The 24,847-nt window shown below is 41.9% G+C and overlaps 1 protein-coding gene across 1 annotated transcript in view; it reads left to right on the top strand.

Annotated features, from left to right (window-relative positions):
* The window catches only part of MTERF1 (mitochondrial transcription termination factor 1), a 430,610-nt gene that overhangs the window by 249,175 nt on the left and 156,588 nt on the right, over positions 1 to 24,847 (top strand). Inside the window, exon 5 of the transcript XR_016394211.1 lies at positions 4,253 to 4,393. The gene's annotated coding sequence lies outside the window, so the exon portion shown is untranslated. The remainder of the gene's footprint in view (positions 1 to 4,252; positions 4,394 to 24,847) is intronic.

Here is a 24,847-nt window from a genome sequence, read left to right as displayed (position 1 = left end):
TCCTCCACCCTGTCTGTGACCATTCATGTGCATCAGTTGACTTCCTTGTCCTGTAGTTTCCAGTTGGGTTGGGTCAATGATGAGAGGTAGTGGCAGGAGGACAGAGTGCAGGAGGAGAGTGAAGTTAGGGTGTCTATTCTCTTGGCTTCCTCCCTGCCAGGCTACAGGTTAGCAGTGGTTGCGTTCCTTTACTGTCGATCTGTGGCCTCTCCAACAGCTCTAGCTCCAGCAATAGCTCCAGCCTCAGGTCTCACTGAGTTCCTGCCCACTCTCTCCTCTGGGTCTTTAGGTCTAGGTTGGTTAAGGCCATTGCTAGCACTTTCCCACCCTCCAGTCATGTGCCCCGTCATCCCTTGTACTTTTCCCTTAATCCTGCCCATGGCTCTGTATACCATCCTCACTTTCCCTGTTTGAGTGTGCCATTTGTTTCCTGCCAGGACACCGGGTAATTCAAAACCCTTTTAATTATTTTTACACATGAGGAAACTGAGGCCTAAGAGGCTTGGTAACTTCTCCGGGGCTGGAATTTAAGCCAAGGTGTCTGACTCCATTGGTAATCCTCACAGCCTGTACACATCAATTCAATTACTGTTCACATTAATTACTCTCTGAATCACAGTTTCCCCATTTGCAAAACGAGGTCAGTAACAATAACTCTTTATAGGGTTCTAGCTAACACTCAATAAATATTAGCTATTGTTATTATTTGCAACAAAAAAGGACCTTGATGAGGATAGAAGTTCCCAATTTACAGGGTCTTGGTAAGGATGAATTGGCTAGCAGGTGTGTTGCACCAGCACAGGGCCTGGCACACACTAGCCACTTAATATATGCCATTAAACATTAGTCACATCTATTGTTCTTTTCCTATGCCACACTCTTTAGGAACATGATCTTGAATTCTATGTGAGCAAAATTTGAGTTGAGAGGCACTTTACATATATTGTCTCATGTAAATGTCATAACGAACTAAGAGGTGAGTTATTCCAGTTTTACCAATGTGGAAGCTGAGGTCCAAGGAGTTAAATAACTTACCTAAGCTCACTACTACATCTGGTAGTGAAAGATCAAGGATTCCAACCCAGACATATCTGACTCCACATTTATTTGAGCCAAGGAAAACTTGTTAATAGAGCTAGTATTCAGCTGGTAAGCACTGGTGTGATAGGTCCCACTTTAAATATTGAATATTTCCCCATTGGGTGGTAAATGGCTGCTGCCTCAAGTCTCTTGAGTAGGACCTGCCCACCCATTCCCCCTCCGTCCCCACGACTCCTAGCTGCAAAGACAGGGCCTGCTCTGGTGGGTCTGTGCCCACCCCTTATCAGTTTTTAATGTTCAGAATATCGCTCCTAGAAACAGATCCAGTAAATGAAACTCGATAATCATACACAAACCTTTTAGAAATCCAAGAAGGAGGATGACCTGAGTGTTTTTTTAGAGCATTGCAGAAAATTCTGATCATTTCTGTACCTCTGTCCTGTGGCTGATTTCCTTGGAGGGATAAGCCCCAGAGGGAGCTTTATGGTGAATGTATGGAAGGGTGGCCTTGTCTGTCCCCATCGTCAAGAAAGCCCAGTTCTGTTTCTGGGCCGTCCCTGTTTCAGCCTTGATTGCACCTCTGTCCTGAACCCCAAGTCCCTGTGGTCCTTTTAGAATAACCCAGAGAGAAAGTAGGTGTGCACACAGTGTGAGGCAGAGAGGGGAAGAGACAGCTTTTTCCCCAGGCTTCTGCGTTTGAAGTCAGTCATGCTGGGCTTCCATGTTTTACCTTAAAGAGGGAGACTGGCAGCTTGCTAAGAGCCTGAAGGCTGCTCCTAACCTCTGTGTTGCTGAGCTAGTAGCTGGCAGCCCTTCATCGTCACCTATACAGTTGCCCCATTTCCCTGGGTGCCGTCCATGTCTGAAGAAGGCTGGGTTTGGGGGCTTTTCCTTGTTTAATGGCTGAGGGGGAGTTTGGAGATTTGTAGGAGAAAGTCTGCAGAATAGATAGTGAGTTAAGAAACTCAAAGTCAGGGTTCATGAGATAGAGGGCTGGGGCTAGTGGAAGGAGGAGGAAGCTAAGGGAGTGTCAGTCATTGGGGGATTTGATGCCGAGGACAGTTTTCCTCTGTTTCCTTTCAGACCTTTCTGCAGTGTGTCAGGCTCTGCCCCTGCTGTGAGGATCTGCCAAGGCCAGCCCTTGCCCTTTATAAATCTCCTTTCTCTTTCTTTCTTTCAAAATGGACTTGCCCTGGATTAATAAAGATATTCTGGAGAGCTTCCTATCTCTGCCTGGCATTATGCTTTAATAATATTACTGCTCCAAACTTTAATCTAAAGTAGAGAGGAATTGAAAAAAAAAATCACAAAGAAAAAGCAAACCTCCATAATCAAAAGAGATAGGGTTAGGGGCAAAAGAAAGGACCAGATGACACCTGGGTGAAATGGTGGCATTTAATCAGGCATTAGGCAGGAAGTGGGTAAGGCAATACCAGAATAACAAGAACCAACTTGAACCCTCTAATGGAACCTTTGTCAGGGTTTTCAAATACTCCAGTGCCCTTTAAAACCATTTTCCCTTCTGCCCTTATGTTTTTGTCCAGGCCTATAGAGGAAAGTGAAATAATCGAAAGCGAAATGCTGGCTCTATTGACTTTTCTTTCAAAGGGAAAACAGTGCGCAAGTTTCATAGGAAACCCTCTTGCTGAGTGAATGGCCCTTGAGAACAGGACTGGCTACGTGATTTGCAGGGCCCAGTGCGAAATGGAAATGTGAGGCCTCTTGTTCAAAGTGTTAAGAAATTTTAAGGTGACAGGTGAACATGAAACCAAGTGTGGGACCTTTCTGAGCTCAGAGGCCCTGTGTGACTACAGAGGTCATACTCCCAGAAGCTGGTCCTGCTTAGGAGTCTCTGAAGGTTTACATTATTCTCATTTTCTGACTTAATAATACTGCTTCCTCCATTTTCAAAGCATCAGGGATGTGATGATTGTCTCTCTCTGTGTGTGTGTGTGTATTTCAATGCTATTTTTAGGCACTTAAGTTTATTTTCAAAATGGCTCTTTAAAACCTCAAACATTTCTAACTGGCAGTTGAGAATGTCTTAGATCTCAATCTGAGTAGGAAACACTGCTGCCTAGGGACCAACATGTTAGAGGGGTCAGCTCTCTTGTTCAGCTCAACTCAAATCTGAGGGGCCAAAGAGACATGCCTTCCCAGACAAGTGCCCAGGTAGCTAAGCCCCCAGAATTCCTTGTCCAGATGGCCCTGACCTGCTCCCAGGAATGGGCAGGCATCTTCCTCAGGTACTTCTTCCCAAGGGTGAACCTTACTACTAGTATTAGCACCCCCTGGCCTAAGATTTGGCCAAGTGACAGCTGTTTAGGGTTAAGGAAAGGGGGTACTATTGGCAGAACTTGGACATGTGGGCTGGTTTGGGATGTTCTTGCCTGTTTTTTGAGGCCCCTTGCTGTGCCAGAGGAAGTTGGAGGGAGGAAGGGCTAGGGATAGGTGTTTCCCTCCACACTGCTACATTCTGCACAAGAATTCCAAGCACTCTGAGGATTCTAAATTATAACTTGGCTTTTTAGGCCATTATCGAAGGTATATTTGTCACGATAGCATCAAACATATTTAACAGTTTGCTAGCTTAATTTATAACTTATAAACATCTAGACTTACAGTTTGTGGGCTTCCATTTCTGTTCTTGCCATGGGTTCTGCAAACATTAGGGGCAGGTGTGAATGGCAGGCAGCAACGAAAGTGTATATCTCCGTAATGAAATTGAACACTAGCTTCCTCATAAACAGTTTTATAATTCAGTTACTCTAACTTTGCATATGTGTGTGTGTGTAATATTTATTTATACATTTTGACAAACACAGTTTCTGTTTTGATTAGTGGAATACAGCAGCTTTTTAGGATGTAATTATTATTATTATTTTTTTTTTAGGATGTAATTATTAATTATACATTTACCACATCCAGTTTCAAGTACATTTCTCCTCCAAATGCTTCTTAATTTAGTAAGAATGTTGTTTTTATTGCAACACTGGACTCTGCTAAAATTTGTTATCTCTGTACCACAGAAGAAATAATTTTATATTTAATGTTGATCTTTTTATGTGAGCCTATGATAGCATTCATGATAATGTCAGATATTTCTTATTGACAAAATGAATATTCAAAAGATGTATTTTGATTTCATGAATTTAATAAAGAAAAACAAATCATTATTGGAACTAACTGATTTTCTCTCTGATGTATCTAGGGCACTGGAATAAAACTGGCCTCGTTCAACTGTTCGTGCAATTCTTTCAGCAATGGAGTTATCACTTCACTTTTCATGTGTCCAAAAGGAAACTTGGAATCTGAAGTGGGTGAATTTAATGAAGAAGAACAAACATTTGAGGTAAGTGAAAAGTCATGCTTCAGTGAGAGATTTGTAAACACGTTTTCTGCAGGCGCACATGTTTGGATATAGTCTTAAAGTAACTTCTAACTTTTGGAATAGATGCTCATACTTCTTCCAAAGATTTGTGTCTTCTGGTTTTCATGTGGTCAGTGGTATCACTTAGCCCTCATGACAGATGGTAAACTGTGTTGATAAACATTCTTTGTAACATCCATATTCATCATCAACTTTCTTGTGAAATTGAATTTAGAGCTTAATTTTTTGCTAAACATGTGCTTTTGGCTTTTTGAGTTCTTGGCTGCTGAAAGAGTTTATTGCAAAATAAAACAGCATTACTAAATAATAGCTACTGCTATATGTATATAAATCATACGGTGAATCACAAACCTGTGTAATGATCATTTTCAGGCTGCTCTCTATAAGCTCTATGATAAGATGGCCCAGCCTCTAGTTCCCATTTACGTTTCCCACCTAACCAATGAAGTCTCACATTTCTACTGACCCTACCAACTGATGGCTCAGTGGCTTTATGCATTTGGAAGGGTGTGGGTGTGGCATAGGCCACAGCACAACTGACTGGCCCAACTATGGCTTGTAGGGGCAGGGATATTCAGTCCTTCTCAGCTGCCACCTAAACTGCAAGAAATTAGCTTCCTGAGCTCTCTCTTGCCTGAGGGCACTGCATTTACCAGCAGGTAATGTGTGTGCTGTCTTTGAAAGGAAGGAACTTGTTAAACTGAGTCTGGAAAAAATAGGGAAAAGAGAGATGGGTTATTGCTAGACATCTTTTAGACTTAATCATATGTTAAAGTAAAAAAATCTGTTTATTGTGCATACATCTCCCACAGTACTAGCCAAGACCATGTCAGAAGCTGAAATACAAAGTAGAAGTCTACCAATGCAGCTATTAATAGTTCTTTATTAAAAAATTAAAAATCTGAGGGAAATGTTAGGGCAGTTGGGACCCTTGGACAACAGGTGTAAACTGGGATTGTCCCACTTACAGGAAAATAAAGAAGCTTCATTTTTCTTTGCCCCTTTGGGAATGGTGTTTGTAATTTTGCTACCTGGTATACTAGTGTGTCTGAGTTTCTAAAGGTGTGGTTTCCTAGGTTTGAGTTCACTTAACTAATGGCAATACATGAGCCCAGGATGCCAGCTGGATACCTGTGGCTGTGTGACCATCAGTCTATTTCTTTTGTCATTGAAAGTAATTCAAAAGCTGCCTGATTGGCTAGGCTGTCTTGGTCATTTAGTTATAAGGATAGAGCTGAGCAAGCCAGGGGACAAAAAGACCTAGTACATGCTATGTAGTTAATAAATATTTCAATAAAGGAGTCATTGTTGGAGGTGTTATTGAAAGCCACCAACTTCCTCGGGTCTGTTTTCCTTGTAACAGTAGTGATCTCAGAGGAGCTTCCATGGCTGTGTGTTTATAACTCATATAAACATATAGATATTTAATGGAAATCTAAATAAAAAATCAAAAAGTAATGTCAGTAGCTTCTTAAAAGTCATCATAAAATGACCTTACATCATTCAAAATGTCAATAAACAACTGCCCCATTAGAGCACCAGAATCACAAGATCTTGCAAGGAGGTTTACTGCAAAAAAAGAGAGACCACTTGTTCAGAATCACTGGGTGAAGACCTGCCTATCACATTTTACTGTTCCTGGAATGCCTACTACAGCTTTTGCCTCTGCTTGACATGTCAAGCTATCTAGCTAAGTGCTGATATTCGATATTTTTTGATGTCCTAATCAGATGCTCATTCAGTAGAAGACACTGCTGAATTTTGCAGACTTGCAGAAATGGAAATTCTAGTTGTTAATGCTGTTCTTACCTTGCTGCTTTGGTTCCAGGCTTTAAATTGATTTTTTTCTGGGCTTTTAATTAAGTAGATGAACAGGAACATAATGGGACAGTGGTTAACATTAGGATCAGTCTGAGGTTCTCTCAGCACTAACCACATCCTGCTTCAATTCTTTTTAATTTTTATTTTTCAGCACTGAGGAGAGTGGACATTACCGTATACATTTAGTCTCTCCCAAGAATGTCATAGAGGGACCAGATGTATTTTCTCAAAGGACATAGATACCTATATTAGACGTGAGGAGAATTTTCTAGTTAGTCCCTAAGAGGTAGGGTGGCACTGTGTGTTCTGGAATTTTGTTGCTTAAATTCTGACAAAATAAAATAACTTGTATTGCTATGAAAATAACACTGGAAGAAAAAAAAAATCACGTTAGCATAGGCTTTATCAAAGAGTGTTATATGGAACGTGAGTCACGTGAGCTGCCAAGAAAAGAGGGCTCTGTGGCCAAGACCCACCTCACCTTGCTCTTGGAGGTTCCCAACATACGTTAACATAATAAAGAATTTGATTGATCCTGCAATGAAGAAACCATTCTTGGAGCTTTCTGAAGCTTTCTAGAGTTTATCATGAAGCCCTCATTCTGTGTTGCTTCCTGTAGAAACACTGTAGTGGTGTCATATTTTTTCTTTAAGTCTGTTTTCTTGCATTCATTGGGCTAATGACTAACTTTCTACAGTCCCAAGACATTATTTCCTATTTATTTTATCTAAGCTAAATCTAGATGTATTTTCTTTCAGTTCTTCTCTGCCTATAGACGATGATAACCCCTCCAAGTGCTCTTAGTGTTATGTGATCTTATAAAATCAGTGATTCTCTTTTCAGAGCTCATGAGTTTCTGTTATCCAGTGTCATTTCTTACCTTTCTTTGCTTCTTGATTTTCGAAGCTTTGTTATCTTCTATCCCATAGTAGAACCATTGAAATTTAGCTCAGTTTGAAATTTGGTCAGTTTCTGTTTCTCTCATTCCCATTTCTCTTATCCCCAAATGTCACTTTGCTCTCAGATTTGATCAGTACAATAAACACTGATCTGTTTTACTTGTGTCTGTCATTCTGATAAAATGAAAACATCTCAGACTATGGATGTAATATTTTGACAGACTAATATTGACCTTATTCACATTTTTCCCCCCGAATAGTAGATTTACTACACTTTTTTTTCCTGCAGTGCAAGTCTGAATACCTACTGAAAGTGTAGAATCCAGGCCAGCAGTCTCAGTGGGGTATCTTTCTGCCCTGTTGTAGGAGTGAAAATCCGGATTCATTCAATTTATTCGAGAAAATGTGTGTGCCTTTGACATGCTAGGCATTAGGGTACAGTGACAGGGAGAATAGTACAGGCAGGCCCCTGCTTTCAGGAAACATAGATGCGAGTGTTGTCAGTGACTTCTGTTATAGTGTGTAATATAATTTTTTTTTTTAAAAAGCTGTCTTGATCCAGTTCTGAGGACCTGTCTGGAGGCCGGTGGTTCCTCTTTTTGAGCAGCTGATTAAGTCCACATCCCCAGTGACTTCCCTTTCGAACTCTTCCACTCACTCCTGGCGTCTGTGCGCCAGCCTTAACTGCCCCAGGGCCAGGTACCAGACAACTAAAAACAGCCCCTAAATCCTGGAGCCTGTGAAATTATTCAAATCAGCCAATTCACAGGGAGCCTGCTAAACCTAGTTAACCCCAGCTTGCTTGTCACACATCAACTGCCCCTGCCCCAGGGTGTAACCCTCAGTGTGGCCCTGCCTGGACGCCTTCTCTACTTTGGCAAATAACAAAAAGTTCTGCTTTTCATCTATCCAGATGTCAGTGGGTCGTGTCCTGCCACCAAAGAACTTTTAAATCTAGTAAAATACAGCTGCAAGCAAAATTTTGGTTTTTCTTTTTTATTGTTATGAAAATTTCAAAGGACTTAAAATAGTACTAATTGGTGGCGAAAAAGAGGTGGGATAAGGATTTTAAGAGAAGGGAGGAATTAAAAAAAATTAACTTAAGTAACTTAGTTCCCTCACCAAGGACTTTAGCAGCTTAATACACCCCATATATGCATCTGTTTATTGTGTGCTTATTGAGCAGTTGCTGTGGCCCTGGTAATATAATGCTCTAGGAGGTGTGCAAGAACAGAAAACGTGTACCCTTTTCTTGAGAAACCTACAGATTAATTATGACATGACGTGCACCTAAAATGATTAGAGAGACAAACTCAAGTATGTAGTACTATAAATAAACCACCCCTAAGTCCAAAAAATGACAAAAAATACTAAAGAACCAGAGAAATAAATTTGCTTGCAATTTTCAATGATAGCTAACTTTAAAATAATTTTTAACTTTCCTAGTAAGTTGGCTGCAGAAATGTTTGCATTACTGCTCTTTTCCTCCATTCATTTTTCCCTGCTCTGAAACCCTTTCTCTGAGGGTCATAGGGCATGGCAATTTCTAACCCTGCTTTGCAAACCTCGGATGGTTCAGAGTCACGTGGATTTTGAACTGAAGCTGGTTAACGAGGTTCTCTCAAGGGATGGATTTTGGAGGACTGTGTTGGCAGTTCAGATCAGATGAAGCTATTTCTTTTAAAGCTTGGGTGTGTTTCAAAAAGGAAAATGGTTTCAGCCCAAATCCATTTGCAATACCAACCTTCCTCATTGGGGAATTGAATGCTTAGCTAGTTTATTTTTGATAGGCAGGCTTCTGTGTGTTTTAAATGATGGCTGACTGGCCTAGAAGCTGAGTTTCTCCAGAAGGCATTTGGCGGTGTTCCATGATCTTCAGTGGAACTCATACTTTTTTCCTGGAGGAGAAGGAGGAAACTGTAGTTGATTAAGGCTCTGCCGTTTCTCTAGACTCACTCCACTGACTTTCAACAATTCTTCCCACCAATACTTTCTTATTGAACATCTACCCTGTGTAAAGGAGAGTATGGTCTCAGCAAGGGATGCCAAGCACTCCAACAGAGAGCTGGGGCATGGACTCTATACAAGGCAGAATGTGGGCCTGGCCATAAAAGAGATATAAAGTGTTGTGTGCATGGAGTGAAAGAGTCACTTCAAACTGGGTGAATCAGGGAGAGCTCTACAGAGAGCATGACACTTGGAGATCAGGTTTGATCTGGCAACTAGAGAAGGAATCAGCAAACTGAAGCCTATGGGCCAAATCTGTCCTCTCCTCCTGTTTTCATAAATAAAGGTGTATTGGAACTCAGTCATGTTCACTTATTGATGTATCATCTGTGACTGCTTTCATGCAACAACAGCTGAGCTGAGTAATTGGGACAGAGACTGTATAGCCCTTAAAGCCTAAGAAATTTACTGTCTACCTTCTTACAGAAAAAGTTTGTGACCCCTGGTTTAAAGTCAGTTGCTTGAGGGACTTGATATATGGCCTTGATATTTGGATTTGAGATAGGCCAAAATATATGATTTCATTTGACAGACATACTGGAAACAGAATGTTTCTGAGCCTTGGGAGTGTTTGTGTGTTTACTATGGCACTGAACTTCAGGACAGGGAGTGTGGTAGATGAGCTGCAGAAGAGAGGTGCTACAGGTTGGAAAAAAAATTCCGAAGTTCACGTTGTCACCTAAGTGAAAAATAATGAATGTGGATTAAGAGGATATCTGTGATGAAAGGGAGAGGGCTCAGAAAACCATTGTGAATAAAGCTCTAGAAGGGTGAACTAAAGGAAAGACAGGATTGAGGATGACTCCAGGGTCTTGAGCCTGGATGAATGGGGATGTCAATGATTCCTTCTCTGAAAACATATTGACCTGAACAGGACAAATTTTCCCTTCTTCCACCCTACTACGATTAGGAGGAGGGATAAACCTGGAGTGGCCCCATCACTCCAGGGCAGCTGGTGTTGGGAGGAGAGGTAGTCAGAAGCTATTGTTACAGAGGAAACAAGACTCAAAGCCTTGCTTGTGGAAGAATATCTGGTCCTAGATAGGAAGTCAGCCTATGTTGTCTCTGAGAAAAAAACCACTCCATGAGTTGGAGGAGTATCCTTATATCTTAGGTCATCTTGCAGTATTGCCAGATAAAATATAAATTGCCTGGTTAAATTTAAATTTCAGATCAACGAGGAATAATTTTCTTTGTATAAGTATGTCCCAAATATTACCCAGGACATATTTGTACTAAAAATGATTAGTTCTTGATTTGAAATTCAAATTTAACTAGGCATCAATTTCAGATCAACAATGAATAACTTCGTAATATTATGTCCCAAGTATGGGATACATTTATACTAAAAAATGTTCTGTTGGTTCTCTAAAATTCTAATTTAATTGGGCTTTTTTTCCCCTAAATCTGACAACCCTACCTGTAAAGTAAATAGCCAAAGTTTTCACTTTGCGGGAGACTGAAAAAGAACTGGGACACCAGTATTTGCTTTCCTTCAGAGGAGTAGAGTTGACTCCTTCAGCTGTTCTGGAGCCCACAGTGAGCAGAGGATAGCTCAGTGAACGTCAGGCCAGGGTGCTGGGCGCTAATTAAGAGGGCAGATAGAGGATGGACCAAGGGGTGTGGTCGCGTGAAGTTTCCAGTGGTGGTGGTTTGGACATCCAACTGGGGGACTGGAATAAGGGGTTGGAGTACAGAGGGTCTGGATTAGAGAGAGGGAGTGAATTCAAGACAGGGACAGATTCCTTAGAGGAGCCTCTTTTCAAAGACGCAATTTTGGAAGGAATTTTCTTGGGGTAGAACAAAGCAACAGCTCTGCTAGATAAAGGTCCCAGCTTCTCACACTTGCTCCAATGTGGAGATCCGCCTACTTCATACCTCTGAATCTTTGATACATTGGTTCAGTGACAGGATGGCCATATTCATCCCAGTTATCTTATGTGATCATTACAGCTTATGTGATCATTAATAAGCTTATGTGATCATTATGTGATCATTAATTTTATGCATCAACCTTACTAGGCTGTGGTATCCATTGGTTTGGTCAAGCACCAGTCTAGATGTTGCTGTGAAGGTATTTTTTAGATGAGGTTAACATTTAAATCTATAGACTTTGAGTAAAGAAGATCACCCTCCATAATGTGGGTAAACCTTGTCCAATCAGCTGAAGGCCTTAGGAGAAAAGGCTGAGGTGACCAGAAGACGAAGGAATTCTGTCTCCAGACTGCCTTCTAACTCAAGACTGTAACGTTGTCCCCTGCCGGAATTTCCAGCCTGACAGCCTGCCCCGAAGATTTTGGACGTGCTAGCCCCACAATTGGCGTTAGCCAATTCCTTAAAATAAAATAAATCTCTTTTTCTGTGTCTCTCTTTGTCATGTATGTGTGTGTGTGTGTGTACACACACACACACACACACACACACACACACACACACATTCTATTGGTTCTGTTTCTCTGGAAAACCCTAATACAGGCAGGCAGGTGATCCTGAGTAGCACTGACCCCCATCCACGTCCTCAGATTCCCGCTGGGAGTTGAATCTTGTGGAGCCACTGCTGGTTTCTCCCAGATTCCTCTCCTCAACCCCAAGCCTGAGCAAGAGTAAGACCAAATTCCCTGGCTGCCCACACAGGTCATCAAGATGTGTTCTTTCAATCAGGGGGAGGCAGGATCTGCCATGCCTGGGTTACACATCTCAAAGCCATCATGCATGGGAGTAGGGTTATTCCCCATAGCTGGATGGGTGCACCCTTGGCCTTGGAATCTGGGGAGTGAGAATTGCCCTCTGGCCTCAGGCATACCCGCAATACAGCAGCTGCAGAGTGTGCTGTTAAAATAGTGTGTGTCTAGGAAGACTGCTTCTCCGTATTTTTTTCCCTTCTTTATCCAGTCTCCTCACTGGAGAGATGATACAAACAAAGACATGCAGGTTTATATTAAAAATCTTTGGTGGATGGCGTATCTGTCTGCTCTCCTCCCAGCTCCCTAGCAACAGCTATGTCATTCTTTTATAAATCTTTTCATGGAAATTCTAGCTTTTCTATGTGAGTTTCTCTCTGTTTTTTTGTCTCTCAGTGTCTTTCCCTCTGCCTGTGTCTATTTCTCCTTCTCTCCTTTCCTCCCCTGCTTCTCGCTGTCTCTCTGCATGTTTCTTTCTCTCTGGTGTGATTTCCCACATTAGCCACTGTCCATTTCTTTGATTCCTTCTTGGCAACAAGAGTTACGGCACCATTATGCAGCAAGCAGTCCTGCTTCCCTGCTACCTTAAAATAATAATGTTTCATGGTGACAAATGGATATAGATAACAATGAAAGTAAAATGCTTAGCAGGCAGGGGTGCGACCGGGTCAGATTTCTCTGCCTGGCAAAAACAGAGGGTATCCTGAAAATCCCTAAAGAAAGGAATATATATGTGGGGATAGCTGGTGATGTTTGCCAGGTGGACACTGCCGCTGTTTTATTTTTAATTTAGCTCCTGTAAATTGTGAGAGTAAGTTCTCAAAGACAGAATAATAGTTATTCTTAATTTACTAAGGTTTTGTCATTGTCCTAAGAAACTTAAAAAATATTAACAGATTTTAAAATCTGGTTTTACGTTTGCTATTGTTCTTTGATTTAAAAAAAAATCAAAGCAAAAAATAAGACAATTTGAATTAATGAAGGCATATAATCCTTTTTGTACCCCAGTAGCTGAAGTTTCTACATCGTGTCAGAAAAGGTCCAATTAAATTCAAAGAAAAAAGAAAAGAGAATGACTTTTTCTAGACCTCCTTTCCCTCTCTACCACTAAGAGGAGACAAAAATCCTAATACCCAAGAAATCTTCAACCAAAAGCTGTTTGCATGCACGTGTGTGTGTGTGTGTGTGTGTGTTTTGCACACCGCATGTGTGCCTTCCCCTGGGTACAGATGGCTACTCCAGCAGCAGCGCATGTCCGATGTGTATGATGTGTATGTCTGAAAGTTGGCTTGGTTGTGCGCATGGAAAGAAGAAAACAAGAGAGGGAGGTAAAAACCACACAAGCCTAAATCAAAAGCAACTGTCGTACTATGAGGAAAGCAGGCAGACCTTGCTTTGTGCACACGCCACTCTTTCTTTGCCGCCCAGACTGATCTTTGAAATGAAATAAAGAAGCATGGCAAACTAACTGAAACATAGGTAGAAATAATAGATTTGGGTTTCAGAAAGAAAAAAAAAATAACCTGGCATAGCTTGAAAGGCACCCATTTCATAACAACACATGTGCAAAGAATTACAGTAATTGCGGTGCACACATCGGTAACAGACAGAGTGAACAATGAATATTAAAAACACATTCCTAGAGCTGGCCCCGTGGCTTGGCAGGAGCGCACATCGTGGAGACCTACGCGGGAGTCAAAGGAAGGCTCTTGGCTTCCAGAGCTGTCAGGGCTTGGCAGGAACTGAGGAGGAAAGAGGAGGGAGGAAGGTGGCAGTGATTGTCCCCGTCACTGACTCCTGTCTCCCACTGACAGAGCCCTAGGGTGGCTTCAGGAGAGTTGCCTAGAGGAAGTCTGCCTTCAGCCTTTTGGGGCTCTGCTTCAGAGCTGAATTTGAGCCAGGCTGAGAAGGAGGAGGGTTGGGGATAGAAAAACAAACACCAGAGAACAGACAGAAGGTAATGCTCGGAACACCCAGACAGTGTCCCGGTCCTCTCTCTCAGGGCTCGCCTCCAGCAGGATCCAGCAGGATGGACTTCACTGCTGTGGAGACGTAAACTGGAAACGTGTTTTTCTTCTGTGGACTAAATACATTGATTTGCCTTTTTCCCTACAATATTTGCTATGCGGTGACATTAAAGTCTGTAGGGGGGTGAATTCTCCTGGTGGTGTGTTCCAGAGCCTTCAAAGGCGCATTAACCAAACATCCAAGGTACACAATGATCTTTTCACTGTGAATCCTTTCCATCATCAGCAAAGACAAAAGCCCTTCTCTTAAGCACAGCTTTGGTTTCGAATGTTCAGATTTTGCCTCTTGCCGTTGGATCCTTGCAGCATTGGCAATGAGACAGGCCAGGGGGTGAGAATCTCTAACCAGAGAGTTTGGTTCACACACTGGGAGCCAAGACCCGAGGATTCTTAACCTGTGGGCCATGAATATCCAAGGGGTTGATGAAGTAGAAATCAGGGAGATCCATACACTTGGATGGGAAAAAAATGACCTCTTTATTTTTGCTGATCTCTGAGAGTTAGTTAGCATACCTTTACATTACAAATGTAGGAAACAAACCATGATAGTACTAGTAATACGTATGACTTTGTCAACAGTAAAACTCATGGGTATTTTCATGTCATTTCACTGTTGTTTCAGATATCTCTAATTATTATTTATGCTCATCACTACTAGGAATTTTGGTAATTATTAGATCTGCCAGAAGATCTTGTTATTTTATGCACTAGTGAAGAAGCACATAGTATAATAAAATAATCTGGTAATTGTATTTTAGTATATTGGTTTCCCTTGACATGTTATATACTATATTTTATTCTTTTTAAAAAGATTATTCTGAGAAGCATCCACAGGCCACTTGGCCTCACTGTGGAGGGCTCCATGGCACACACAACATTTACCTGAAGAAGGATCCAGTCTCTAAAGCAGTCATGAGGAGCTGGGTGATTCCCAGCTTCACACAGTGATTCCTCAGTGGGCCGGCCTTAGGCATGTCTCTATACACGAGGGAGAGAAGGGAAAGGCAAACATATGTTTCCAGACCCAACACTGAGGACTTAACAAAGGAACTTCTTACTTGTCCACTCTTTAGATAGTCTCAACAAACCTTAGCATTTGCAAGACAAAAATTTGCATTTTCTCTTCAGTGATTTGTGACAGAGCTCCAAAATGATTTCATTAAAAAGAAAATAAAATAAACCCCTCAAACAACTTCTCCAGTTTCTCCAGATGTTGGCCAAGAGTGTTTGCCATAGAATCACAGTTGATAGGGTAGAGAAAGGCTGACAAGGAACTAACTGTATTTGCCAGTTTCCAAACCAAGGGCGGAAGTAACAGCTATTAGAGTGCTAGTAAGAGAATCTGATGATACAAGACAACAGAGGGATGACATCTTTTAAATTAAGGAGTCAGCTAAGGGAGCTGCCACCCATACATGTCACAGAGACAAATTAGAAAGTCCTTGCATTTCTACTTGTCCTCGTGGTAAAGGAGAGGAGTAGTTCAGAGTTGGAAGCAATGGTTTATTTGATTTATCAAAACCTGAAATCCTGCTGAACTCTGGTACCAGTGCAGAATCTAGCATTAGAAGGGATGCTGGGAATAACAGGCTTATTCACAATCCTCAAAAATATGAACCTCAGCATCTGACTTACAAGGGACAAAAATACTGTCCTAAAAGAAAATATGTAGACTATTAGCAATCTTCATAGATACTTTTTTTAACTTGGACAGAAATAATATTTTACTAGAGTTCTTGATACAGTCATTTAAGAAAGTCAGGAAATATAGAGAGAAAGATAGATATGTAGATGATAAATAGATAATTTGGTAAGCTCTAGATCTATTATGTATCAGACACTACATTTGTTTTTAAAATACATTTATCTATCTCATTTAATCTTTCAGCATTTCCATGAGATTTTATTAGTGCAAGTTTTTCACATGGGGGCAAGCTTAGAGGATGAAATAACTTGATTGAGGTCACAGAGCTAATCAATAGGACTTAAACACAGGTTTGTCTGACCCCAGAGCCACCATTCCATTATTTCAACTGGCTTCAATTATTTTAAAAATTGCTGTGATTGAATCCTTAAAACACAAGAAGTTGTTATAGAGCTGAATGATCAAATTTCAAGTTAGAAACGTAAATGGCAACGTGATAACACGTTACATATTGATAAAAGAAACTTTACGATATCCAACAAAATTGTTTCTCATATGCAGAAAGTCAAATGGGCTTGTCCACCTATTTTAATCATTAACATTAATATATAATTATTTTATATAAGTAAGTATAAAAGCACGTACCTGGAATTTAAGAGCTCATTAAATATGTAGTCGTTGTCTGTATGTACCTGTTTTCAAAATGTGAAACTGTCATCTCTAATTTTTTTTTTTTTTGCCGTACGCGGGCCTCTCACTGCTGTGGCCTCTCCCGCCGCGGAGCACAGGCTCCGGACGCGCAGGCTCAGCAGCCACGGCTCACGGGCCCAGCAGCTCCGCGGCACACGGGGTCCTCCCGGACCGGGTCACGAACCCGTGTCCCCTGCATCGGCAGGCGGACTCTCAACCACTGCGCCACCAGGGAAGCCCTGTCATCTCTAATTATTATAAAATTTGGTGCATGAGACCAAATTTCATTGTGTTCAAAGTGTACTTCTGTGCCAATTTCCACCCCTTACCTACTGTATCTGCAGAGTACCCAGGGTTAGAGCTAAGGCCTTGATGACAGCTATCAATAATTAAGTATAAAGTAACAATAGGAAATATCAAGCTCATGCCAAGATATCCATCATGGAATTGCTGCTCTTCAGGATCCAGATGCCTCCTCCCATTTTAAGTAAAGCCATGATGAGAGAATGAACATATTTTAGTCCTCCTTAAAATAATCCTTCTTCATCAAATCACAGCAAGGTATTGTAATCTACATGCTACAGACACTAGATGCCACTTTGGAATTATCTCCAGGGCCTAGTCCAGCCCTAGCTTTCTCTGATTCTAGGAACTGAACAACTGCTAAGATAGAAAAGCCTCCAAGGGGGTCTTTACAAGGTCTTGTAGACGTCAGAACTTAAAGGGTCCTTGACTTGAGTTCCATTTTGTGAGACTACCCCTGAGATATTTCATGCTGCAGGAGTTATTCAGTCAGTATGAATAACTGGGACAAGTTATAGGATTTCAAAGACTAAGTAAATAACCTACGATCAGAAAATTCAATTTGTTTGTGAGGTGGAGAAAGGCATCCTGCCATTAAGCAGTCAGATGGAAAACATGCAAACCACAGTCTGTGGAAGAGAAAAGAACATTAAAAGCCCTTGCCCAGAAGCATAGGAAATATACTCAGCAAAGTTAATGTGTCTATTGTAAATCTGGGAAGCGGGAGCCACAACACTGATTGAGATTCCAAACTGTGTAATAACCAGAGACATCACTTGCAGGCCACTCCCTCTAATGGGGAGCGCTGGGGAGTCCAAGAGATTCACTCATGGGATGGGTTTGGAAAGAAGACTCTGGTCCAGTGCAAATGCTTTCTGGGTCAGGCACAGCCATGCAGCCAATTCCAGTGACTGGCAAAGGCACAATCTGATAGGGCCAACTCACTCAGTTAGGCAGAAAGATCAGATATCCCCTGGGAATAGAAGAAAAAGCTCATGATAAAGCACATATTAATTATTGCTGCAAAGGATCTCAGATTTGCTATGAATAGGGTGATAGCAAAAATTATATTTGCATTAAGAATCACCTGTGTATCCAAAAATGGATATTACCTAATGCAAAGACTACGCAAATACTGCCTTATTATTCTAGTGTGCCCTCTTTTCCACATCAGGGAGACTGTGGTGTGTGCAATCAGACCACATAATGCCAATATTGTTTTGGCATCTGTTGTAATATTGGGGTAGTGTCATCAGGGCCACTGCTAGTCCATTTGCCACCTTTGTGCAGATTTGAAAAAGAACTTTGCTTCTTCCAGGTGGATGCAGCCCCAAACGGAGCATACAGTTTGGCAAACAGAATGTGGGCTGGATTTCTGTCTCTTTGTCGCTCTCCTCTGGATGCCCTTAAGCAGTCCCAGGAGCAACATTCTCTCAGGCTCCAGAGGGTGGGTCTTGCTGGATCTTAGGTTCTGTTATACATCAGTGGGCACAGCTTATGCTGTTGGGGTCTGGCCACATCCCCTCAGTCACCTGCAGCTTCAGTGTTCAGCTTTGTGTATAAGCTAAGATTTCCTACCTCAAGCTCCTGTTTCTCTCTGCCTGAGGGCTTTTTCTAGCTCCAGGAGCATGCTAGACGAGACAGGGGTTAATGTCCAGGAGCAGTCTTCAATCACAGAGGGGTGGAATGCAGTGGGTACATTCCCCAGCCTCCTCATCCCTAGGTGGGCCAAAGTGAGGTACATCTGCCCAGTGTCGCAGGGGGTCCTCAGCAGGATCAAACCCCAGTTGCCCAGAGTGGCCATTTGCTTATCAACACTCCCTTTGTTGACTTTCTTCCCTTCCTTGTTTCATTTCCTCACTCCCTCTCCATGTTTCCTAGGATTACCTTCTAAATCCTTGCACCCAAATTCTTGTCTCTGAGTCTGCTTTTGGGGGGAACCCATATTAAGACCCTTGGCTTCCTCACTGTAATTTTACCTCTTGGCTTGATGTACCTGCCAATGTTCGGAGCTTTCAATCTAATTTGACCAGCATGTGAAATTTTTCATGAATTGCAGTACTCTTTTACAAGTCAGATAACATTAAGAAAGGAACACGGACTTCCCTGGTGGCGCAGTGGTTAAGAATCTGCCTGCCAATGCAGGGGACACGGGTTTGAGACCTGGTCTGGGAAGATCCCACGTGCCGCGGAGCAACTAAGCCTGTGCACCACAACTACTGAGCCTGCGCTCTAAAGCCTGCAAGCCAAAACTACTGAGCCCACGAGCCACAACTGCTGAGCCCACGTGCCACAACTACTGAAGCCCATGCGCCTAGAGCCTGTGCTCTGCAGCAAGAGAAGCCACCACAATGAGAAGCCCACACACAAAAACAAAGAGTAGCCCCCACTCACTGCAACTAGAGAAAGCCCGAACGTAGCAGTGAAGACCCAACACAGCCAAAAATAAATAAAATAAATGAATTTATATATATAAATAAAGGAACAAACCACACCATAAAGAGAGAAGAGGCAGAATGGTTGCCTGGAGAACTTACAATGAGAAAAGAGTTCCATAAGTGTCTTAAAGAAAATGTACTTAGAGGAAAAGCAAACCACATCTCCTGTCAGCAGTGGGGGATAAGGGGGAGGTGGAGAAAACTGAGTGACTGTGCTTATTAATATTTATGCAGTAGAGCACTGGCTTCAGATATAGTGCACCTGTCCTAGTCGTGAGATTGGGAGAACCAAATGAGGAAAGGGGCAAGAGTGCAACAGCTTGCCGGAAACAGGCCAGAAAGAGAAGTAGATGGCTGTGGGGAAAGACACAGTGTGGAGCAGGTGCCACGCATCCATCCATCAAGTTTTGAAGTTATCCCCATGTCTGGGGACTCAACGCAAGCATTTATGGAGCCTTACCTATATTTGTATATGCTAAGCACAATGCTGGGCACTGCTTCATGGGGGCCCAAGAAAGAACAGGACACAAACTCTGTCTGCAAGGAACTTGCAGACTAGTAGAAGACATAGGACATGCCAAGACATTTGGCAGGGACCAACATAGCTGACCACAAACATAGCTGCCTGCTAGACTCTAAGAATCTTAAGGGCAGGACTGTATTTTTTCATATCTTTATATGGCCTGCAAGACAATGCCTTGAATACAGTAGGTGCTCATAGATGGGTGGTGTTTATATAACCCAACAAAGAATCTTATTCTATAACACAAAATTCCATGAAAAGATAGAGAAGGCAGAAACCCATTGTGGCTGGGGGAATATGGGAGGGCTTCACTGAAGATGTGGCTTTGGAGCTAGCTGACAGTTCTGAAGTAAAATACACCCAAGTAAAATGGAACACTGAATTTTCCTTTGCTTGTGAACAGAGATCTGGGCTTAAGTTTGGAGGTAGGTCCATCCTTCCTTCATTCCTTGGTATCTAATGGATGCCTATTCAACTTTGACTTTTTAATATTTTAAAGAATGTTTTGCTGTTAAAACATTCTAAGTCAGAGCCTTTTCTTCTCTTGACATCAATGGAAGAATATTATTTTACTGCTTTGACTGCAGCTGAGGGACCACTGTTAATTTATTCTTCATTGTTGTTCAGAGATACACTTATAAACACAAGGATACATTTGAAGATGGGAAACAAAAAGATGGGAAAATGCACCCGATTTAGGAAAGCTGAGCCTCCCAAAAAGAAAACAGGAGGCTGCCGGGTAGATTTGTGTTTTAACTTGAGATCCTTCTCGTTCCCAGCTTGCAGTCACCTAACTCCTCCCACCCTCTCTCACTTTTCCTCTGCTGGGAATTAAAGCAATGCCCTCAGAAGGTTCTCCAAAGATAATAAGGGGAACAGCAAGGGTTTCTGTGGAAGACCTTGATTTTGGGAAACCCTCAGAGAAGCAGAGGTCTGTGCTGACCTAGCAGGATCAGCACCTGCCACATGGATAAACTACCTTTTCATTAATTGGTGAACCACATGAAACTGCCATTTCTGGGGGTCGACAAATGTTTGAATTGCAGTAATTTTACATGGTTTGAACTAACAAACAGTTTTGTAGAAAAACTAGCTCATCAACTAAGAAAATGAAAATGAGTAAGTAAATCTTGAAGCTCTTCTTTTCTCTTCTGATTTCAATTCTGGCATTGAAATCTGTCCACATAGCAGGCATGTGCTGCACGAGAATTCTTAGTCTAATGAGGTCACCACAGGCAGAGTAGATTTGGATATCTCAGTCCGTGAACAGAGTTGGGCAAGAAACATCATGCCTGGTTGACGATCAATCTAATGGTCATGCCTCTCTTGACCCTTCCTGGTGGTTCTTCCAGAAAGCAGATCCAAGTTCCTGCCTCTCTGGGATCAGCCAGCTTCTCTGTCTCCTGCTCTCTTACTTCTAGACATGTAGAAACCTCTACATGTCTATTTTGGTGTCTTCTCAGGCTTCTCCAGCTCTGTTTCTACCCACAAACTCCCTTCTCTTCCCTTTACCTCTCCAGTGAAAGTATGTTCTAAACATTTAGGCTTTTGCTAAACATTTAGCCTTGGAGACGTTCTGCTTATTGATTATAAATTGAACTCCCCTTGGGCAAGGTAAAGGAGAGCCTACTTATATGGGCAGGGGTAGCAGGAGAAAAAAGTGGAGGAAGAAAGTAATTAATATCACAAATTCTTTAGCCACAAGGAGAATTTATGGTACAGGAATCAGGGTTAGAAATATATAAGAAGTTCTCCTTAATAATTTTGCCCAGGTCAGACTTTAATTCTCTTGATGCCTTAGAGTGCTTTAAGACCAAAACAAGAAGTTCCTTGGGATAATTTGCCTCCAGGCCCTCTTCAGGAGAAGTGAATTAGCACGACCTGCACCCCATGACGGACGCAAGGCTGTTGTGGGTTTGTGAGATGGATGTGGGTTGGTTCCTGTCTTGTCTGAACTGGTTCATGAAAAATAACCGTCATAAAAGCACAAGAATCATTTCTAGACATTTAGGATCGGAGCAGGACGGTCCAAAGGAACTTCCTCTCTGAGCCCTTAGGTACTCTTTATGTTTCTTTTGATTCTTAGAGCCATTCAGAATTTTTGTTTCAAGACTGCTTCAGGCTCTTTGCCTCCTGTTCACATGTGGGTGGCACTGCTTTCTGTTTAAATTTATTTTTTTACCTAACTTTCTGTTTGCCCAGTTACCCAGGTGATTGATTCGGCTATTTTAAAAGCCACTTTCAGAATACTTACCTTTCCCATGCACCACTGACAGCAAATATTTCAAGCCTGAGTCACAGAGCCACTGTCTTTGTGGAGGTCGCTGTGGCACGGGCTCATCTTCATTGGTATTCCCTCCTGCGTGAGATCCTGCCAAGGAAGTGTCCAAAGGGCTGAGCTAGAGAACGCGCAACGCATTTAGAAGTTGGAGATTCAGCCAGGCCTTCTGACAGTCTATGAAACTGGAATGATTTAGAGAAGAGTGAGCAACAGAAACTAGAAGCCTAGCTGACGTACACTGCTCCAGAGTTTTCTATCAATGTTGTTTTCTTTTTTTTAAACATCTTTATTGGAGTATAATTGCTTTACAGTGGTGTGTTAGTTTCTGCTGTATAACAAAGTGAATCAGCAATACGTATACATATAGCCCCATATCTCCTCCCTCTTGTGTCTCCCCCCCACCCTCCCTAACTCACCCCTCTAGGTGGTCACAAAGCACCAGCTGATCTCCCTGTGCTATGCGGCTGCTTCCCACTAGCTGTCTATTTTACATTTGGTAGTGTAACAATGTTGTTTTCTGACAACTTTGAAAAATAGACAAAAGGGCCACCCAAGAGGAATATGTATCAGTGAGAAAGATTTTGTGCCAGATAAGAAGTGAGAGATAGTGAAAATGGACTAAGGTATCCTGTGGAGTTCGGAAGCAATAAAACCTTTTATGGATAAATCTTCATTTGGGGCTAAGAGCCTGAATGCTAAGGAAAAAAAAAACAACCCTGCAGCTCACTGAGTTAGGACACGTTTTTTTCCTTAGTTCCTCAGTGTGTAAGATGAGGTGAGGAGATTCCTGGCTTGTTGTGAGGAAAAAAACTTCAGAGGGAGGGAGAGGGGGCAGGCCTAGGCTTGTTGGAGGGGCTGAGCTGTGAGCAGATGAAAAACTGAAACAGTTGCAATGATGAAATACTTCTAAGTGGCCTCAGAAGGACTTGGAATGCCACCGTGTGTGCACTATCTGACCATTTAATCTCTGTGTGTGAAAGGAGAACCCAACACAAAGTTTCTTCTTCCACTCTGTACAAGAGGCAGTAGAGGCTGAAAGACAGCAGTGAATGGTACCTTTGCCTCATGAGTGCGGAACTGAAAGGTGTTGAAAAACCAGAGGAAAATCTTTTTTTGCCATCTATTCAGTACGACAATTATACAGTTGTCAACCTTGAGGTCATAGATTTAGCAAGTTTTTCCACTTACAGGAAAAAAAGTTACTTGGGGGGAATTTAACCTTTTAAACCAAGAGCTCTTAAGCAAATAATTTTAATGGTCCTGGGAGTTCTGGGGCCAATTTCAGATCTTGAGCTCAGTCGTTATCCGAAAATGTAGTGGTCATCTTTGTTCTCTTCACTGGCCACCTCGGGGAGCATGTAATTCTTAGCAGTGCTTCACAGCAGAAGGGTTGGAGGGCTTCTTTCTGGGCTTGGGAAGGGACGATGAGGCTAGAGATCCACAACCCAGAGCAGAACACAGGTCTGTGCTTCAGTTCTTGCTGCTCTCCTCTCACTGTTAGAGTTTGGACAGTCTGACAGATAGTGCAGTTTTCCTGGGGAAGATCAGTTTCAGATATTGACAAAGTATCAAGGGAATGAAATTGCTTACTATGGAAAGAGCATGACCCTATGAAGAAAGGAAATGAATAATTGAAAAAGAGAAATTTTTACAAGTGATATAAAACTAGATATAGATATGGCTGGACTGTAAGTGCATGCCTCAGAAAGGGCCACTGAAGGGTCAGTCTACCCCTCTCGTTCATGGCTAGGTCCCTCCCCACACCCATCACCTCCCAGCCCTGGTACCCATGGTGACAGTGTGGCAAAATGAGAAGAGCCAGAATTTTGTAACCTGGGCATATAACCACAGTACATGCTTCATCACTAAATAATTTCATTTCCTTGGACAAATTGCTTAATCTTATCTGAACCTCAATTATCTTATCAGTGAAATGGGGATACTCACACTTATAGCAAAGGTTGCCGTGAGACTCAACTACAAGAATAGAAAAAGAAGACCTTTGGCTACTGAAGAGCATTGTGTATAAGTGTGAGTTCTACAGAAATCAAGATGTAAGGTCGGCATTCTGTAGAACATTGCTTCCCTGCATAGAAAGATCTGATTAACTACAAATGTAGAGAGATAAGTGATGACAGTTTTAAGAGCTGTTGAAATGTCTGTGGATTTTTACTCTTTCATGGGCCTTCTTCTGAGCATAGATACCTTTTAACTTTCTTGAGGAGGTACCATGTTGCGTATCATCTACCACTTTTCCTTTTAAGAGTTTCCAGACCCTTTTCTTTTCTTATGTGCTGATTTTTTAAAAATTGAGATATAATTGACATATAAGACATATAACAGTATATTAGTTTCAGGTGTACAACATAATGATTCAATATATGTATATGCTGCAAAATGATCACCACAAAAAGTGTGAAGGTTTTACTTAGCAGCTCCCCTTAATCTTCCCAACCATTGAGATTTTATAATTACTTTCATTAGAGGTATGTTGTTGGGACCATGCAGGAAAAAAATGCTTGTTTTCCCTTGAGACCTGGCAAATTTTCATAAATCCCAAACCCTGTGTTTTTCAGATTTCAGACTCTGTAGGTCAATTTCATTAAAACAAAGAGGCAGAAGGACAAAACACATCACCCTGGAACAATCTTGTCTTATGCTGAACTAAGCAGTGAGGCTTCTTTCTACCTTCACCTGCCCCACCATTTCAGATATATATGCCTTTACCCTTGGGTATGCCTTTACCCAAATTTGGGGCAGGGTTGGGGTGGAGAGAGTGGGTGCCAGAGGAAACATACATTTTATTTTATGTTCACACAAATCTCTTCAACTTTTTTTTACAGGCCTTTGAGCTCCCTAGGCAGGAGGAAATTTTGAATGAACTTAGCTTTTAGTGACCAGGAGTGGAGACATAAAAAGAGCTATTCAGTCTCTCTAGTTACAGAGATAAGTACAAAGGGTAACTGGCATTGTCTGTAGTAATAGCTGCTCTAAGTACTGACCATGATTTGAATCTCTCGATAACTGATTCTTGGGAGGCTGGAATATTTATCAACCATTATGAGAGGCTGTTTCTTGCTGATAAGATGCCTACAACTGA

This window comes from Delphinapterus leucas, chromosome 9 (genome assembly GCF_059928025.1).
Source record: "Delphinapterus leucas isolate spDelLeu-1000000601 "Yukka" chromosome 9, BTC_Dleu_Yukka2, whole genome shotgun sequence".
NCBI classification, from domain to species: domain Eukaryota; kingdom Metazoa; phylum Chordata; class Mammalia; order Artiodactyla; family Monodontidae; genus Delphinapterus; species Delphinapterus leucas.
This window is presented reverse-complemented; position numbering and strand designations above follow the sequence as displayed.